This window comes from Salvelinus alpinus, chromosome 26 (genome assembly GCF_045679555.1).
Source record: "Salvelinus alpinus chromosome 26, SLU_Salpinus.1, whole genome shotgun sequence".
Lineage (NCBI taxonomy): Eukaryota > Metazoa > Chordata > Actinopteri > Salmoniformes > Salmonidae > Salvelinus > Salvelinus alpinus.
In genome coordinates, this window is record NC_092111.1 from 42,613,659 (window position 1) to 42,624,486 (window position 10,828).

A 10,828-nucleotide genomic window follows, 5' to 3' on the forward strand; every position below is an offset into this window, starting at 1 on the left:
CCATACATATCAATACTACACTAGTACCACCATACATATCAATACCACCATACATATCAATACCACACTATTACCACCATACATATCAATACCACACTATTACCACCATACATATCAATATCATACTATTACCACCATACATATCAATACTACACTATTACCACCATACATATCAATACCACACTATTACCACCATACATATCAATATCATACTATTACCACCATACATATCAATACCACACTATTACCACTATTACCACCATACATATCAATATCATACTATTACCAACATACATATCAATACTACACTATTACCACCATACATATCAATACCGCACTATTACCACTATTACCACCATACATATCAATACCACACTATTACCACCATACATATCAATACCATACTATTACCACTATTACCACCATACATATCAATACCACACTATTACCACCATACATATCAATACTACACTATTACCACATTACATATCAATACCATACTATTACCACCATACATATCAATACCACACTATTACCACCATACATATCAATACCACACTATTACCACCATACATATCAATACCATACTATTACCACCATAGATATCAATACCACACTATTACCACCATACATATCAATACCACCAGACATATCAATACCATACTATTACCACTATTACCACCATACATATCAATACCATACTATTACCACTATTACCACCATACATATCAATACTACACTATTACCACCATACATATCAATACCATACTATTACCACCATACATATCAATATCATACTATTACCACCATACATATCAATACCACACTATTACCACTATTACCACCATACATATCAATACCATACTATTACCACCATACATATCAATATCATACTATTACCACCATACATATCAATACCACACTTTTACCACTATTACCACCATACATATCAATACCATACTATTACCACCATACATATCAATACTACAATATTACCACCATACATATCAATATCATACTATTACCAACATACATATCAATACCTCACTATTACCACCATACATATCAATACCACACTATTACCACCATAGATATAAATACTACACTATTACCACCATACATATCAATACTACACTATTACCACCATACATATCAATACCATACTATTACCACCATACATATCAATACCATACTATTACCACCATATATATCAATACTACACTATTACCACCATACATATCAATACCACACTATTACCACCATACATATCAATACTACACTATTACCACCATACATATCAATACCACACTAATACCACCAGACATATCAATACCACACTAATACCACCAGACATATCAATACTACACTATTACCACCATACATATCAATACCACACTATTACCACCATACATATCACTACTACACTATTACCACAATACATATCAATACCACACTAATGCCACCATACATATCAATACTACACTATTACCACCATACATATTAATACCATACTATTACCACCATACATATCAATACTACACTATTACCACTATTACCACCAGACATATCAATACTACACTATTACCACCATACATATCAATACCTACTATTACCACCATACATATCAATACCACACTATTACCACCATACATATCAATACCACACTATTACCACCATACATATCAATATCATACTATTACCACCATACATATCAATACTACACTATTACCACCATACATATCAATACCACACTATTACCACCATACATATCAATATCATACTATTACCACCATACATATCAATACCACACTATTACCACCATACATATCAATACCATACTATTACCACCATACATATCAATACTACACTATTACCACCATACATATCAATATCACACTATTACCACCATACATATCAATACCACACTATTACCACCATACATATCAATACCATACTATTACCACCATACATATCAATACTACACTATTACCACCATACATATCAATACCATACTATTACCACTATTACCACCATACATATCAATATCACACTATTACCACCATACATATCAATACTACACTATTACCACCATACATATCAATACCACACTATTACCACCATACATATCAATATCATACTATTACCACCATACATATCAATACCACACTATTACCACTATTACCACCATACATATCAATATCATACTATTACCACCATACATATCAATATCATACTATTACCACCATACATATCAATACCACACTACTACCACTATTACCACCATACATATCAATACCACACTACTACCACTATTACCACCATACATATCAATATCATACTATTACCACCATACATATCAATACCACACTACTATCACTATTACCACCATACATATCAATACCATACTATTACCACCATACATATCAATATCATACTATTACCACCATACGTATCAATACCACACTATTACCACTATTACCACCATACATATCAATACCATACTATTACCAACATACATATCAATACCTCACTATTACCACCATACATATCAATACCACACTATTACCACCATAGATATCAATACTACACTATTACCACCATACATATCAATACCACACTATTACCACCATAGATATCAATACTACACTATTACCACCATACATATCAATACCTCACTATTACCACCATACATATCAATACCACACTATTACCACCATACATATCAATACCATACTATTACCACCATACATATCAATACCATACTATTACCACCATACATATCAATACTACACTATTACCACCATACATATCAATACCACACTATTACCACCATACATATCAATACCATACTATTACCACCATACATATCAATACCATACTATTACCACCATATATATCAATACCACACTATTACCACCAGACATATCAATATCATACTATTACCACCATACATATCAATTCCACACTCACATACCTATAATACATATCACTACTGCACAGCCACACCCATACATGCACCAACAAACACACAATCGCGCACAACTGATATATGCCCGCTATACACAAGAATAGGCTGACGAATTTCAGAAAGCCATTTTGAGCCTTTAATCGAACCCACAGACGCTGATGCTCCAGATACTAAAGAAGTCCAGTTGTATTGCTTCTTTAATCAGAACAACAGTTTTCAGCTGTGCTAACATAATTGCAAAAGGGTTTTCTAATGATCCATTGGCCTTTTACAATGATTAACTTGGATTAGCTAACACGACGTGCCATTGAAACACAGGAGTGATGGTTGCTGATAATGGGACGCCGTACGCCTATGTAGATATTCCATAAAAAATCTTCAATTTCCAGCCATTTACAACATTAATGTCTACAATGCATTTCTGATCAATTTGATGTTATTTTAATGGACAATTTTATTTATTTATTTTCTTTAAAAAACAAGGACATTTCTAAGTGACCCCAAACTTTAGAACGGTAGTATTTATATGTGTATACAGCAACGGTTAAAACTTTAGAATGGTCGTATTTGAACATCTAACTAGGAAAGTGACAGATGGTAAACTGTAGCAGCAAAAAGGGTCCATGCAGATTGTCCGGGCAGCTATTTGGTCAACTATTTAACTCACTATTTATCAGTCTTATGGCTCGGGGTTAAAAGCTGTTCAGGGTCCTGTTGGTTCCAGACTTGGCGCATCAATACCGCTTGCCATGCGGTACCAGAGAGAACAGTTTATGACGTGGGTGGCTGAAGTCTTGGACCAATTTTTTAGGGGCCTGGTATAGAGGTCCTGGATGGCAGGGAGCTCGGTCCCAGTAGGCACTCCACTCTATAGCCCCTTGCGGTTGGATGCCAAGCAGTGATGGAGCCAGTCAATGGTGCAGAGTAAAAGACTGAGTGCTGAGCTAGGATCATTCCTGTCTTTTCAGATCACAGCAAAAAAAATGACAGGGGATGGGGGGCTAACAGTAGTAGGCTCTCCTACTCAGAGATGCATATTAACATACAGGATGTATAAACGGGCTAGTGTTCCTGCATATCTTGTCAACGTCCAAACAGTGCAAACTGAATACATTTTTTCACCTTTTCTATTTCAATTAAAAAAACGATTCTCACACACACACACACACACACACACACACACACACACACACACACACACACACACACACACACACACACACACACACACACACACACACACACACACACACACACACACACAGCTACATTTAGGCAAATCAGCTGTGTCAATTCGAGTGAGGTCAAATCGGGGTGATGTCAGCGTTAGGGGTCAAAATGAGGTGTTGCCATTGGAGACAGTTATGACCGGAGAGGGGGACGTGGTGTCAGACTCACCTTCCTGTTAAATCACAAACAGATTAAATAGCCGAGGGGGACGGGTGAAATACGAAATCATGTTAAATCAATGACACTGAGAGAGGTTTAAAAAGCTTGGCCAGGTGGACAGGTTAACCCCTGGAAGACAGTGGAGGGCAGACAGGGTTTACATCCCAAATGCAGTGGTGTAAAATACTTAAATAAAAATACTTTAAAAATAGTACTGAAGTACAGTGAGGGAAAAAAGTATTTGATCCCCTGCTGATTTTGTACGTTTGCCCACTGACAAAGAAATGATCAGTCTATAATTTTAATGGTAGGTTTATTTGAACAGTGAGAGACAGAATATCAACAAAAAAATCCAGAAAAACGCATGTCAAAAATGTTATGAATTGATTTGCATTTTAATGAGGGAAATAAGTATTTGACCCCTCTGCAAAACATGACTTAGTACTTGGTGGCAAAACCCTTGTTGGCAATCACAGAGGTCAGACGTTTCTTGTAGTTGGCCACCAGGTTTGCACACATCTCAGGAGGGATTTTGTCCCACTCCTCTTTGCAGATCTTCTTCAAGTCATTAAGGTTTCGAGGCTGACGTTTGGCAACTCGAACCTTCAGCTCCCTCCACAGATTTTCTATGGGATTAAGGTCTGGAGACTGGCTAGGCCACTCCAGGACCTTAATGTGCTTCTTCTTGAGCCACTCCTTTGTTGCCTTGGCCGTGTGTTTTGGGTCATTGTCATGCTGGAATACCCATCCACGACCCATTTTCAATACCCTGGCTGAGGGAAGGAGGTTTTCACCCAAGATTTGACGGTACATGGCCCCGTCCATCGTCCCTTTGATGCGGTGAAGTTGTCCTGTCCCTTTAGCAGAAAAACACCCCCAAAGCATAATGTTTCCACCTCCATGTTTGACGGTGGGGATGGTTTCTTGGGGTCATAGGCAGCATTCCTCCTCCTCCAAACACGGCAAGTTGGGTTGATGCCAAAGAACTCCATTTTGGTCTCATCTGACCACAACACGTTCACCCAGTTGTCCTCTGAATCATTCAGATGTTCATTGGCAAACTTCAGACGGGCATGTATATGTGCTTTCTTGAGCAGGGGGACCTTGCGGGCGCTGCAGGATTTCAGTCCTTCACGGCATAGTGTGTTACCAATTGTTTTCTTGATGACTATGGTCCCAGCTGCCTTGAGATCATTGACAAGATCCTCCTGTGTAGTTCTGGGCTGATTCCTCACCGTTCTCATGATCATTGCAACTCCACGAGGTGAGATCTTGCATGGAGCCCCAGGCTGAGGGAGATTGACAGTTCTTTTGTGTTTCTTCCATTTGCGAATAATCACAGAAACTGTTGTCACCTTCTCACCAAGCTGCTTGGCGATGGTCTTGTAGCCCATTCCAGCCTTGTGTAGGTCTACAATCTTGTCCCTGACATCCTTGGAGAGCTCTTTGGTCTTGGCCATGGTGGAGAGTTTGGAATCTGATTGATTGATTGCTTCTGTGGACAGGTATCTTTTATACAGGTAAGAAACTGAGATTAGGAGCACTCCCTTTAAGAGTGTGCTCCTAATCTCCGTTCGTTACCTGTATGAAAGACACCTGGGAGCCAGAAATCTTTTTGATTGAGAAGGGGTCAAATACTTATTTCCCTCATTAAAATGCAAATCAATTTATAACATTTTTGACATGCATTTTTCTGGATATTTTTGTTGTTATTCTGTCTCTCACTGTTCAAATAAACCTACCATTAAAATTATAGACTGATAATTTCTTTGTCAGTGGGCAAACGTACAAAATCAGCAGGGGATCAAATACTTTTTTCCCTCACTGTATCTGTTTATTATTTATATTTTTACCAACTCTATTTTTACTTCACTATGTTCCTAACGAGAATAATGTACTTTTTACTCCATATATTTTCCCTGACACCCAAAAGTACTCGTTACATTTTGAATGCTTAGCAGGACAGGACAATGTTCCTATTCACATCCCTGGTCCTCCCTACTGCCTCTGATCTGGAGGACTCTCTAAACAGAGAACATCCCTGGTCATCCCTACTACCTCTGATCTGGTGTACTTACTAAACAGAGAACATCCCTGGTCCTCCTTACTGCCTCTGATCTGGTGTACTTACTAAACAGAGAACATCCCTGGTCCTCCTTACTGCCTCTGATCTGGTGTACTTACTAAACAGAGAACATCCCTGGTCCTCCTTACTGCCTCTGATCTGGTGTACTTACTAAACAGAGAACATCCCTGGTCCTCCCTACTGCCTCTGATCTGGTGTACTTACTAAACAGAGAACATCCCTGGTCCTCCTTACTGCCTCTGATCTGGTGTACTTACTAAACAGAGAACATCCCTGGTCCTCCTTACTGCCTCTGATCTGGTGTACTTACTAAACAGAGAACATCCCTGGTCCTCCTTACTGCCTCTGATCTGGTGTACTTACTAAACAGAGAACATCCCTGGTCCTCCTTACTGCCTCTGATCTGGTGTACTTACTAAACAGAGAACATCACTGGTCCCCCTTTACTTCTACTGCAGGGTGCCTAGCAGGCTGATGTTTCGTATTACTTCTACTGCAGGGTGTGTAGCAGGCTGATGTCTCATATTACTTCTACTGCAGGGTGTCTAGCAGGCTGATGTCTCATATTACTTCTACTGCAGGGTGCCTAGCAGGCTGATGTTTCGTATTACTTCTACTGCAGGGTGTCTAGCAGGCTGATGTCTCATATTACTTCTACTGCAGGGTGCCTAGCAGGCTGATGTTTCGTATTACTTCTACTGCAGGGTGTCTAGCAGGCTGATGTCTCATATTACTTCTACTGCAGGGTGTCTAGCAGGCTGATGTCTCATATTACTTCTACTGCAGGGTGTCTAGCAGGCTGATGTCTCATATTACTTCTACTGCAGGGTGCCTAGCAGGCTGATGTCTCATATTACTTCTACTGCAGGGTGTCTAGCAGGCTGATGTCTCATATTACTTCTACTGCAGGGTATCTAGCAGGCTGATGTCTCATATTACTTCTACTGCAGGGTGTCTAGCAGGCTGATGTCTCATATTACTTCTACTGCAGGGTGCCTAGCAGGCCGATGTCTCATATTACTTCTACTGCAGGGTGTCTAGCAGGCCGATGTCTCATATTAGTTATTACTTCGCGGCCACAAACCCCAGGTATTAATGCCCATCTCGCTCTACAGCCAAAGGTTATCTAATGTTTACATCTAATGAGAACCTTACAACTAATGTTTGCATCTAATATTTTCTTTACATCTAATGTTTACATTGAATTACATTTACATTTTACATTTAAGTCACTTAGCAGATGCTCTTATCCAGAGCGACTTACAAATTGGTGCATTCACCTTATGATATCCAGTGGAACAACCACTTTACATGTAAGGTACATGAAACAAAAAAAGACCTGTTTGGCCATAATGACCACCGTTATGTTTGGAGGAAAAAGGGGGAGGCTTGCAAGCCGAAAAACACCATCCCAACCGTGAAGCACGGGGGTGGCAGCATCATGTTGTGGGGGTGCTTTGCTGCAGGAGGGACTGGTGCACTTCACAAAATAGATGGCATAATAAGACAGGAAAATGATGTGGATATATTGAAGCAACATCTCAAGACATCAGTCAGGAAGTTAAAGCTTGGTCGCAAATGGGTCTTCCAAATGGACAATGACCCGAAGCATACTTCTAAAGTTGTGGCAAAATGGCTTAAGGACAACAAAGTCATGGTATTGGAGTGGCCATCACAAAGCCCTGACCTCAATCCCATAGAAAATGTGTGGGCAGAACTGAAAAAGCGTATGCGAGCTTGGAGGCCTACAAACCTGACTCAGTTACACCAGCTCTGTCAGGAGGAATGGGCCAAAATTCACCCAACTTATTGTGGGAAGCTTGTGGAAGGCTGCCCGAAACGTTTGACCCAAGTTAAACAATTTAAAGGCAATGCTACCAAATACTAATTGAGTGTATGTGAACTTCTGACCCACTGGGAATGTGATGAAAGAAATTCAATCTCAAATAAATAATTCTCTCTACTATTATTCTGACATTTCACATTCTTAAAATAAAGTGGTGATCCTAACTGACCTAAGACAGGGAATTTTTTACTAGGATTAAATGTCAGGAATTGTGAAAAACTGAGTTTAAATGTATTTGGCTAAAGTGTATGTAAACTTCCGACGTCAACGGTATTGATGTTGGATGCTGGAGATGATGAATGTGAAGTTGACAAATTGTGAAATGTCCCTTTAAAAGTTGTGTAAAACAAAAGCTTGTACTGTAAATAATGTTTTGTCACGTACCTGTCAAAGCACCTCTCCTGTCCTCCTCAACGACATGTATAGTTGTGACATGATATCCATTTGCTCCTGTAGAAAATCAAAATAAAACATGCCTTTATTACAACTGTATTTTTGAAACGAGGTCCCAAATGGCACCCTATTCCCCATAGGGCTCTGGTTAAAAGGAGTGACCTATAAAGGGAATATGATTCCATTTGTGATGCATCCTACTGTCACCCCCAACTCCACTTAGATAGAAGTAACTGGTACTGGTAATTAATGATACAACGGGAAAAAAATGAATGTGAAAAGCATTTAGGATGGATAAATAATTTCTGTTTAGTGGAGGTGAGAGGTGGCTCGGGTGTGAGGACGTCCTCTAGATTATCAAAACGAACCAAACGCTGACAGGGATCCAAAGTGATTTAAAATGGAGGCAGGAAAGCAGCGAGAGTGGCAGAGTGATAAAACCGTAAGTGATTGTTTCACAGTTCAGAGTTGTGCGGATAGACACAAGAGGGTAGATAGGAAAAGGTTTACATGGGGAAATGAGAAACATTTAGAAAGAGATAAAGAGCGAGGATGATGAGGTGAAAATGAGTTGATTTTAGAGAGGAGAGGAGAGAAGCCGTTGAAGGTGGATATTAGAGAGAGAAGACGTGTCAGTGTTATTACCTAGCCTGGTGATCCAGAGTTATTACCTAGCCTGATGATCCAGAGTCTTATTACCTAGCCTGATGATCCAGAGTTATTACCTAGCCTGATGATCCAGTGTTATTACCTAGCCTGATGATCCAGAGAGTTATTACCTAGCCTGATGATCCAGTGTTATTACCTAGCCTGATGATCCAGAGTCTTATTACCTAGCCTGATGATCCAGTGTTATTACCTAGCCTGATGATCCAGAGAGTTATTACCTAGCCTGATGATCCAGAGTGTTATTACCTAGCCTGATGATCCAGAGTGTTATTACCTAGCCTGATGATCCAGAGTGTTATTACCTAGCCTGATGATCCAGAGTGTTATTACCTAGCCTGATGGTCCAGAGTGTTATTACCTAGCCTGATGATCCAGAGTGTTATTACCTAGCCTGATGATCCAGAGTGTTATTACCTAGCCTGATGATCCAGAGTGTTATTACCTAGCCTGATGATCCAGAGTTATTACCTAGCCTGATGATCCAGAGTGTTATTACCTAGCCTGATGATCCAGAGTTATTACCTAGCCTGATGATCCAGAGTGTTATTACCTAGCCTGATGATCCAGAGTGTTATTACCTAGCCTGGTGATCCAGTGTTATTACCTAGCCTGATGATCCAGAGTGTTATTACCTAGCCTGATGACCCAGAGAGTTATTACCTAGCCTGATGATCCAGTGTTATTACCTAGCCTGATGATCTAGAGTTATTACCTAGCCTGATGATCCAGTGTTATTACCTAGCCTGATGATCCAGTGTTATTACCTAGCCTGGTGATCCAGTGTTATTACCTAGCCTGATGATCCAGAGTGTTATTACCTAGCCTGATGATCCAGAGTTATTACCTAGCCTGATGATCCAGAGTGTTATTACCTAGCCTGATGATCCAGCGTGTTATTACCTAGCCTGATGATCCAGAGTGTTATTACCTAGCCTGATGATCCAGAGTGTTATTACCTAGCCTGATGATCCAGAGAGTTGTTACCTAGCCTGATGATCCAGAGTCTTATTACCTAGCCTGATGGTCCAGAGTGTTATTACCTAGCCTGATGATCCAGAGTGTTATTACCTAGCCTGATGATCCAGAGTGTTATTACTTAGCCTGATGATCCAGAGTCTTATTACCTAGCCTGATGATCCAGAGTGTTATTACCTAGCCTGATGATCCAGAGTGTTATTACCTAGCCTGATGATCCAGAGTGTTATTACCTAGCCTGATGATCCAGAGTCTTATTACCTAGCCTGATGATCCAGAGTTATTACCTAGCCTGATGATCCAGAGTGTTATTACCTAGCCTGGTGATCCAGAGTGTTATTACCTAGCCTGATGATCCAGAGTGTTATTACCTAGCCTGATGATCCAGAGAGTTGTTACCTAGCCTGATGATCCAGAGTCTTATTACCTAGCCTGATGATCCAGAGTGTTATTACCTAGCCTGATGATCCAGAGTTATTACCTAGCCTGATGATCCAGAGTC

General features: G+C 39.9%; 1 protein-coding gene across 1 annotated transcript in view; it reads right to left on the reverse strand.

Annotated features, from left to right (window-relative positions):
• LOC139555338 (disks large-associated protein 3-like) overlaps window positions 1-10,828 on the reverse strand; it is a 293,568-nt gene that overhangs the window by 208,160 nt on the left and 74,580 nt on the right. Inside the window, exon 2 of the mRNA XM_071369054.1 lies at window positions 8,674-8,739. The gene's annotated coding sequence lies outside the window, so the exon portion shown is untranslated. The remainder of the gene's footprint in view (window positions 1-8,673; window positions 8,740-10,828) is intronic.